We start from the raw sequence: 10,933 nt of genomic DNA on the forward strand, positions 1-10,933 counted from the left end.
TTTTTATTTTCAAAATATTTTTATTTTCTTAAGTCTTCAAACTTTTTATATCACTTGAACTCTCTTAATTCGTTGGATTCTCTTACCCCTGTAAATTCTCGAATTCCTTGAATTTTCGAAATTAATTCATCTGAATTTCTTTAATTTCCTGTATGCGACAAATTTTGTGAAACCTTTAACTTCTTTTAATTCCTTAAATTCCTTGAATTTCGGAAATTGCTTAAATCCTAGAAATCCTCTCAATTCCGTGAATTTCTTGAATTCTCAAAATCTTTCAAGTTCCCTAAATTCATTAAATTCTCTGAATTCCTTGAATTAATTGATTTCCTTAAATTAACTGAAATCCTTGAATTAATTGAATTCCTTGAATTAACTGAATTCCTTGAATTCTATGAATTTATCTAATTCCTTGATATCTGAATTCCTGAAATTTTTCAAATTTGTTGGATTCCCTATATTCTTCAAATTCTTTGAACCCTTTAAATTCTTTTTATTCTTTGAATTCCTTTAATTTTCTTTATACCTCGAACTCTCGAAATTATATGAATAACTTGAATTCTCTGAATTCCTTGAATTTCTTTATTTCTCTGAGTTCCCTGAAAGCTCTGAATTTATTGAATTCTTTTAATTAACTATTCTTTCTAATTTCAAAAGTAAATTTTTCTATGGCTGAAATCTTTGAAACAAGTGTTTTTATAAGAAAACATTTTTTAAACAAATAATTATATTTTTTAATTATTATTTTTTAATTGGAAACAATAGAGTCTTAATAAATGTTTTCGTGGAAAAAATAAGCCACCATTTATTAAAATACATTTATTTTTTGAACATTGATAAAAAGCGACGGTCAGATATCTTAATTTTGGCACAACTACCTTACAGTTTTTTATTCCTGGGATTTCTTGACTTTTTTCAATTTCTCAAATTCCTTGAATTCTCAGAATTCTGTCAATTCCGTGAATTCCCGGAATGCTCTAAATCCTTTAAATTGTCTGAATTCCTTCAATTCTGTGAATTTTTAGAATTCTTTGAATTCCTTACGTTTTTCTTTAATTCCTTGAATTCCCTAAATTTCTCCTAATCCTTTATATTCTCTGAATTACTTGAATTCCTGGAAATCTTTGAATTCTTTTTAATTTCTTGATGACCCCAAATCCTTGGAATATTCTTAATTCGTTGAATATTAAGAATCCCACGAATTCTTTGAACATCTAAGAATACCGGACATCCTTGAATATTCTGAACTGATTGAATTCTATGAATTTCTATAATTCCTCTGAATTACTTAAGTTTCCTAACTGGTCTGAAATTTATTAAATAACCTGAATTCTTTAAATCTTAAAAATTCTCTAAAGTGCTGAAAATATCTTAATTTGTTGAATTCTCTGAAATTTTTGAACATGTTGAATTATTTTAATATTTCAAATTCCTTCAATGTTTTGAATTCCTGCAATAGTCTTTAAATTCTTTAAATATTTTCAAAATTCTTGCCACTCGTTTTATTTTATAAATTTCTTGCATTCCCAGAATGCTTTGAAATTTCTTGAAAGCCTAAATTCTTTGAACATTTAAAATTCCTTAAATTTTGCAGATTTCTGAAAATACCTTAAATTCCTGCGATTTTCTGAATTACTTGAATTCTCTAAATGCTTTAAGATTGCAATAATTTTATATTTTTCCTAAGTTCTTCGAATATATTGAATTGTTAAAACTCTTTATAACTCTCTAAATTTTCTAATTACTCTGAAATTCTTTGAATATTTGGCAGTCACTGTATTTCTGAAAATCTCAGAATACTTTGAGTTTTCTGAAACCTCTAAATGTCTTGATTTTTTTTATTAATCTTTATTTGTTAAATATTTTTAATCATTTTGGTATTCTGCAAATTATTTGAATATTCTTAAAATTTCATTAATATTCTTGACATTTTTTAATTGATATTTAATTTCTTTGAAGATTCTTCAAATCCTTTGAATATTCTTTAAATTCATTTAATATTCCTCAAATTCTTTGAATATCTTCGAAATTCTTTACATATTCTTGAAATCCTTTGAATTCTTTGATTTATCAGAATATTCTTTAATATTCTGAATTTCTTAAATTTCTAGAATATTCTGAATTTCTTAAGATTCTGTAGTATTTTGAAGTCCCTGAATTAAAAAACTCATTTCTATAAAATCGTTAAATTTTCTATATTTTGTGAATATACTGAATTCTCTGTATTTCTGAAAATATGTGTATTCCTTGAATTCTTACAATTCCTTGGTTACCTTGAATTCTCGGAACGAATATTTAAATTTTCAGATTTTTCTGAAATCGTTAAATTCCACTATTTCTTCTGAATTCCGGATATGTTTTAAATTCCCTGAAATAGCTGAATTCCTTCAACTCCGAAAAAGCAGGGAATTCCATATAGTTTATACCATATAATAATGCAAGAAATTAGACGAATTCGAAAAACTTAGAGAATTTATCGGAATTCAGAAATATCAGAATTTTTTCAGGAATTCATACCAATTTTGAGGAACTCAAAAGAATTTAACAGGATATAAAAAGTTTAAAATTATTTTAAGCAATTCAAAAGAATGATAAAAATGGGTAGAATTTCAAGAACTTAAAAGGATTCCAAAGAATTCAAATAGTTTCAAAAAGCTTTTAAATAATATAATGAACCAGTGAAAATCTCAAAAACAACAATAGCAATAAATTATGAACAATCTGGAGATATCGCGTCACTAAACTTAATAAAATTAAAATAATCATCAACTGTTGTTATATCTTTTATTATTGATATATTTATTAATTGGATTATGGAAAACTGCCAAAATAAATAATAGATTACCAATAATTATCCTTATTTTCTGAAAATAAAAGAAACTGAATAATAAAGAAATTTGGTAAGTAATAAACAATTTTTTTTGTATTCCAGCGTACCTTACATAAATCGTTATCGTTATTTCTTTAATTTTTATAAACAAATTATTAAATACAACTCAAATTTGCTACATTTTTCGAAACTTGAACGAAATATTTATACTAATTTCTTCGCCCGATTTGTTAAAAAAATCAATAATCATGAACAAGAACTGACGGAGAATAAGTCTCATCGTTATGAACAGTTTTTATCAATAAATTTTTTTATAGCTCATTTTTAAATGTGAAAGCATTTTACTTTCTACGGAATCATTTTCTTTTACCTCAAGGATAACAACTTGACACAAACTTTGATATTATGAAGATTAATTTTTGTAAACCAATTCAATTATAGTAGATTTTTTCTCATTGGCCATTTTTCTTTTTGAAGTAATCACTTATTTTATTTCCTGAAAAATAATATTAGTCGAGAAAATATTTCCACGCAATAATAATAATCACTGTCCATTTTTAACCAACGAGATGAATTTCAAATAAAAATTATTAATTTCAAAAAAGAAATTCACTTGCAACAAATTAGTTAAAATTTTAATCAAAAAATTTAATTTCCTAATGAAAAAGTAATGTTAAATCAAATAGATGAATTTTCATCCCATAAAAATTTATTTTCAACCAAATATTTGAATTTTGAACCCAAACAGATCAAATTTCCAAAAGTTAGTTTATTTTAACATCGAAAAGGATAAATTTTCCAAAAAAGTGTTAAATTTCCAACAAAAAAATTTAATGTTCAGCAATATGTAACTAAACAAGATAAATTTGCAGCAAAATAATTCCATTTTTAACCAAAGTAATACATTTTTACTAATATGATACATATTTACAAAAAAATGAGTTTATGAAAAAAGTTTTGAATTTCCAATATAAAAGATTTTTAATTCGAAATAAAAACAAAGCACAACCAAATTGTTTAATTTTCGAGCAAAAAATGAATTTTCTACTAAGAGTTTAAGAAATTAGTTTCTAAAAAATTGTTTAACTACATAGTTCAATTTCCAACCAAGTAGTTTAATTTTCTACCCAAACAAGTTAAATTTTGATGACAAAAGATTAATTTTCAACTTTATGAATAAAACTAGAAAAAAAATTTCTTTTTAAGCGTGTTCTAAAATGATCCTTTTGGTTTAAAAATGCTAGTGTTTAATAAAAATTAATTTTCGTTTCGTTAAAAATTCCTATTTTGTGCAAAATCATATTTTCAGGTTTAAACATCACCTTTTTTGTGGAAAATATGTCTGTCAGAATTAAAAACTCAACAATTTTCTATAAACTTAACATAGTTAGATTTTAATTAATATTTGTATTAAATGTCAATATTTTTGTGCAAAATTCAACTATTCTGATAGCAAATTCGACTATTCTTTTGAAAAATCAATTATTTATTTGAAAATTTAATTACTTTGAAGTCAACGAACTAAAAATTCGTTCTTTTGTTGTTGTAATTTAATTTTTTCCACTAAAAATTTTGAGAATTCTATTTTTGGTTCAGAACGAAGCTGTTTTAGTTAAAAATTTAACTATATAATTGAAAATTCAATGACTTTCATCAAAATTAATTTTTTCTTAAAAATTCTTCCAGTGGTTGTAAATCAAACTATTAAGTTGAAAATTCAGCTACTTGTCTTACAAATTTTAATATTAGGTTAGAAATAATCATTTTTGGTCAAATTAAACTATTTAAATATTCGTCTTTTATGGAAGAAAATTCATCTTTTTGGACAATAATTTTGATACTTCGTTAAAAATGCATCTTTTTCAATGGAACCAAACTGCTCAAAAAATATTATTTTCTTATAGGATTCAAATATTTTGGTAGAATAAGTTTGGAAGTTAAAAATTCATGTAATTTATTTGAAAATTCACCTTTTTATTGAAAAATTATCATTTTCATTAACAATTTAATTATATTGGGCTTTTCTTTTTTCTTTAAATTACACTATTTTAAAATTTCGTTTTTTTTTCTAGAAAATTTAACTACTTGGTGAAAAATGAATTATTTGGTTGAAAAATATCCTTTTCGGTAGAAATGGAACAGTTTCACTAAAAATCATTCTATTTTGGTGAAAAATTCCGGTTTCGTGATTTTAAAAATTTACTTATAAGTTAACTTGCTTGCTGTAAAAAATATTTTCATGTTTAAACATGACCTTTTTTGTAGAAAATATGTCTGATAGGATCAAAAATGTAACAATTTTCTAGAAAATTAACCTAGTTAGTTGTGAATTAACATTTTTATAAAATGCTAATATTTTTGTGGAAAATTAAACTATTATAATAATAAATTCGATTATTTTTTCACAAATTCAATTAGTAATTTGAAAACTTAATTATTTGTAACTCCACTGATAAAAAATTAATTTTCGTTTTTGTGAATTAATTTTTTAAACTAAAAATGTGACTATTTCATTTTTGGTTCAGAACTGCGCTGTTTTTAGTTTAAAATTTAATCGCTCGATTAAAAAATTTGTCACTTTTGTAGAAAAATTATCTTCTTTCTTAAAATTAATCTAATTAGTTCAGAATAAGATTAGTTGGTTGGCAATTTAATTACATTGTTAAACATTAATTTTTTCTTTGAGAATCACATATTTATTTAAGAATTTTAATATTTGGTTAGAAAAAATCTTTTCTAGTTAAATTAAGCAATTTGAAGATTTGTTGTTTTTTTTTAGAAATTCCAACTATTTGGTAGAAAAGTTAATATTTTTGCTTTGAAAATTCAAATATTTTGTTAAAAATGCATGATTTTGTACTAAAATCCATCTTTTTCTTTAAAAATTTAGTGACTTTTTTGTTTGAAAATTTATATTTTTTTATTGAAATAAACTGTTTTAAAATTAGTTATAGTTTTTGTAGACGATTCGAATATTTTGGTAGAAAAAGCATATTTTTTATTGAAAATTTAAATTTCTCGCAAAAAATTTATCTTTTATTCATACAAATTTAAAACTTCAGAAGTAAATTAAACTATTTGAAAGAAAATGAACTTTTAAATGTATTTTTCTGAAAATTCATCTTTTTTGGTTGAATTGAATAATTTGAACATTCGCTTTTATTGTCAAATTAAAGTTTGTTTTTAAAAGTTAATTTTTGCTGTCGAAAAGTCATCTGTTTGTATTTTAATTTATCTTTTATCATATCAAATTAATGTTTCGGGTTCGAAATTAATCTATTTGTCTTTTTTGGTGGTATTAAAATATTTGAAAAATAGTCTTTATGTTAGTATAAAATTAAACTATTGGCCCGAAATTAACTTTTTCGTTCTAAATTTATCGCTTTCGATTACAAATTTTTGGTTAAAGATTCATACATTTAAATTAAAAGTTAATATTGTCTGTTTAAAAATTTAACTTTTTCGTTTAAAACTCATCTTTTATGGTAAAAAAATAATCTTTTTGGTTAAGTATTTCAAATATTCGCTTAAAAATGTTTCGTTGAAAATTAATATCTTTTTTAGTAAAATCTTCAAATATTTTGTTAAAAATTCATCCTTCTGGATTATAATTTATCTTTTATGATAGAAAATTAATCTTCCTGATTAAAAATAATATTGTTTGGTTGAATTAGGCTATTGGAAAATTCATTTTTCTTTTAACTAAATTTATTCAATTCATCTATTGGATTGAAAATTTATCGTTTTTGTTTGAAATTTATTTTTTTGTTGATTCATATGTAGAATTTTTCAGTCATTTTTTTGGAGTGACCCCTCTTCGTCCTTAAAATGGCAACGGAATTTATGGATGGCCCCTTAATTTTAAAATTAGAAATGGTTTCAATTCGTTCTCAAAAGCCGGTCAGCAAGTGTCACGAGGGTTATCTTTCCGGCTCTTATATCATGCTACCAAAGGTCACAAGGGACTGGAGAACATTGGAGAACATCAAAACGATAGGCGCCACCACATGAAATTCAATCTTTCACTGAGAAGGATTTGCATACTTTCCCCACTCGGAAGCAAAAGACTGTCAACGCATAAACATTGCATTAGCATAAAGGGGCTGAGGGATCGATTCTCGGTTCCTGTGAGATTCATGCGAGGAGAGGGTGAATGGAAAAAAAAGGAGCGGAATCTCCGATCTCAGATAATCTTCAACTTCACGGGTTAACTAATCTCCCCTAATGGCGTCGTCCTAATGTTGCAAGGGGCGAAAGGCCAAATTTTATGTACCTGGTAGCTCGATCCCAATCTGGAAACGATCGAGATCGATTTTAATGGAAGCCTCGGCAACTACTTGACTCCATGTCGAACCAAGAATGACAAAAGGAATCGATTTACATCTCGTCGAACACGCTTTATCTCCCTTTTCTTTAATTTTTAAGATTGACTCTTTCTTTTCTTCTTATGCGTTCCTCTACCGTTCTCCGGTTCTTTCATAAACTCTTAACGTAATCATTCTTCCTCTAAAACCGTCACCATTATACTCTCTCTAGCTTCCCTTATCTTCAATTTCTCAACTACATCCTTCCTATAATCATTCTTCTTCTGAAACTTATTAGATATTCTTTAGCTAGCTTACTTTATCTTAAATTTCTTAACTACATCCTTTCTATACTCATTCGTTGGTTTCTCTCTCTCTCGGGTTCTTTCATAAACCCCTAACTCCATCATTGATCCTCCAAAACCTTCACCAGATCCTTTTGCTTGCTACCTTTATCTTCAGTTTCTTGAATACATCCTTCCTATAATCATTTTTTTTTAAACTTTAAGATATCCTTTTGATAGCTTCTTTTAGCTTTCATTTCTTAACTACATCCTTTCCATACTCATTCGTCCCTCTATGTCCCTTCAGCTCTTTCATAAACTCCTAACGTAATCATTCTCCCTCTAAAACCTTTACATTCATTCTCCCCCAATAATCCTTTATCTTTAATTTCTCAAATACACCTTTCCCATAATTACTGTTACTCTGAAATATTTAGGATACGCTCTTCCGGGCTTCCTTTATGTTTGATTTCTCAACTACATTCTTCCTATACTCATACGTACCTTTTATCACCCTTCGGTTCTTTCATAAACACCTAACGTAATCATTCTTCCTCTTAAACCCTTACCAGATCTTTTTGATAGCTTCCTTTATCTTCAATTTCTCAACTAGATCCTTCCTATATTCATTCGTACCTCTTCCTCACTCCAGCTTATTTCGTAAACTTCATTTTTCCTCTAAAATCTTTACCACATTCTCTTGCTATATTCTTTTATCTTTAAATTTTTAACTACATCCCTTCTTTACTTACTCGTTCCGCTATCTCCTTATGTTTCTTTGATAAACTTCTAATATGATCATTCTTCCTCTAAAACCTATGCTTTATCTTGTTGCTAGCTTCCTACATTTTGAATTTCTCAACTACATCCTTCCTATGCACTATCGTTCTTTGCTGGCGAGCGAGAGAAGTTTGTGTTGTAGAAAAAAAGATGAATGTTTATAAAACCTTATTGGCGATAAATACAATAAAAGGACAGGTCACTGTTTTGCTTAGGATAAAAATGAGAAATATTAAGGGAGAATTAAAATGATAATTTAACCTCGAACAATCTTCTATTTCTCTTCGGTTCTTTCATAAAATCTTGACGTAATGATGCTTCCTTTAAAACATTTAACACATACTCTTGCTGGCTTTCTTTATCTTCAATTTCTCAACTACATCCTTCGAACACTTGCCTTTATGTTTTATTCTCCAACTGATTCTGCACTTTCTGTTATCCCTTTCCCAACAGGTACCTTTTCTTATTTTTCATCCTCATTTAAATATTGCTATTCTTCTCCATCCTGCCTTTCCATCTCTCTTTTGATAGTTTGGTACTCTTCTCTTGTTATCTTTTACTATTTATTTCAATGTCTGGTGTTTCCTTAAATTCTTCATATGCTCCAGTAACATCTCCTATATCTTCTTTCTTCTGCCAATCTTGTTAACCCCGTCGAGCTCTCTCCTTTCTTCTGCCTCTCCACCTCTTCTCTCACCATATCGAGGCGTTCTTTAGAGTTTAGTCTACTATCTTCCACTTTATTTGCCTTTCTTTAACATTTTAAAACTCGTTCCTTTCCTTCCATCTTAATATATTTTCTCCATACTCTATTACTGGTCACAAGAGCGTACCAAACTTTTACATTCCCCTTCTCCAATATTTTGTTTAACCTTCTTTTTCGTATTTCCTATATATGCTCTGTTACCTTTGCCTGTTTTTTATCCCTTCAATCTTCCAATCCATACTTTTTTTCTTTCCCATCCTTTTCTAGACCTCTTATGATTGTGTTTTCTACATTGAGACAAAGTGGGACAAAACTGCTATTTCTTTTTAATCAGTCCACAGGTCACAATTTTTGTCGGATCTGGACATTTCTTTTTTTAAATTAAAGATGATTGAATTCTGCAAAGGTTTTTTCAAGTCAATTTTTTAATTTACAATCCCAAAAAACGGTGTAAAGTATAGGAGTGAAAAAAGCTATTTTCTACAAAAAAAATAACGAATTTTTAATCATAGAGATAAATTTTCATCTAAAAGTTTGAATCACTAAAGTAATATATTTTTAAGCAAACGATTCAACTTTCAACAACGTAATTGGATTTTTTATGGGAAAAAACTTCCGAGAAAACAAAAAAAAAAGTGAATTTAACCAAGATGGACGAACTTTTAAGAAAATAGTTCAATTCTTAACTAATTCAGATGAATTTCGAACCATATGTGTTCAGTTTGAATTTAAAATATGCATTTTTACTCAAGAATATTCATTTTCTGACAAAACGACTTTTTAGTCAAAACTTCAATTTTTTATTTGTAAAAGATTAACTTTCAATAATAATTCTCGATTTTGAAGAACCAATGGAATATGTAAATTATACATATAAAAATTATTTTTAATCCTGAAAACAGGAATTTTTAACAAAAAATGTAATAACATCAACCAAAATACATGATTTTTAAAAGAACTAGTTACATTTTCAACCAAAAAGATGAATTTTCAACCTTAAAGATAATTCTTTCAGAAATGAAGAATGTTCAATATAATACAAGAATTTCCAAAAAAAAAATGTTAATTTTGACTTAAAAAAAAAATCTTCGATTAAAAAAAAGCAATATTCATTTAAAATTAGTGCATTCAAATTTTCATTTAAAATGTATCAAATTTAGCAAACGAAAAAACAGATTTTCAAAGAGATAACCAAAGAGATCAATTTTTAACTAAAAATATAAATTGTGGCCCAATAAGATGAGTTTTTACAAACCAATTGAAATTTATTTGAAAAATATCAATTTTTATCAATAATGATATAGCTAAATTAATACTTACGAAAACTAATCTGCAACAAATTAAAATAATTTGTTACCAAAAAGTTCAATTTTTCACTATATCATGATGAATCTTTAACTATATAAGTTGAATTTTCATCTAAAAAGATTAATTTTTAAACAAGAAATTTATTTTTCACAAAAAGAAGAATTTTCAAAAATACATGATTTTTTAACTAAATTCTTCAATTTGTATTAATAAAGATTAATTTTTAATAAAAATATAAATATTTAATCAAAAAAGAAATAAGTCGATAATCCGTTAAAGAATTGATTCTTAACTAAAAAAAGAGGACATTTCAACACAATAATTTTAAATCCTCCACCAAAAACTATACATTTTTAAACAAAAAGATGAATTTCTAACCAAGATTGTAATTTTTTAACAAAAAGTAGATTGTCCTTTAAAAATGTATTCTTAACTAAAAAGAAAGGAATTTACAACAAAAAAGACAAATTTGTAACCAAGATTCAAAATTTTTAACAAAAAAAGGAATATAAATCTTAATTGAAGAATTTTCAATAAAATTCTTTAATTTTCCATAAAAAAAATCAATTTTTAATGAAAATGTGTAATTTTTAATAAAAAGTATAATTTTTCAATTCAAAATGGAATAAATAGATTATTCGTTAAGAAATAAGGAAAATCACTTTTTCATAAATGGCGAATGTTCAACATAATACATGACTTTTTAACATTATCTTCAAATTAT

The sequence above is a fragment of the Belonocnema kinseyi genome, chromosome 1 (genome assembly GCF_010883055.1).
Source record: "Belonocnema kinseyi isolate 2016_QV_RU_SX_M_011 chromosome 1, B_treatae_v1, whole genome shotgun sequence".
In the NCBI taxonomy this organism is placed as follows: domain Eukaryota; kingdom Metazoa; phylum Arthropoda; class Insecta; order Hymenoptera; family Cynipidae; genus Belonocnema; species Belonocnema kinseyi.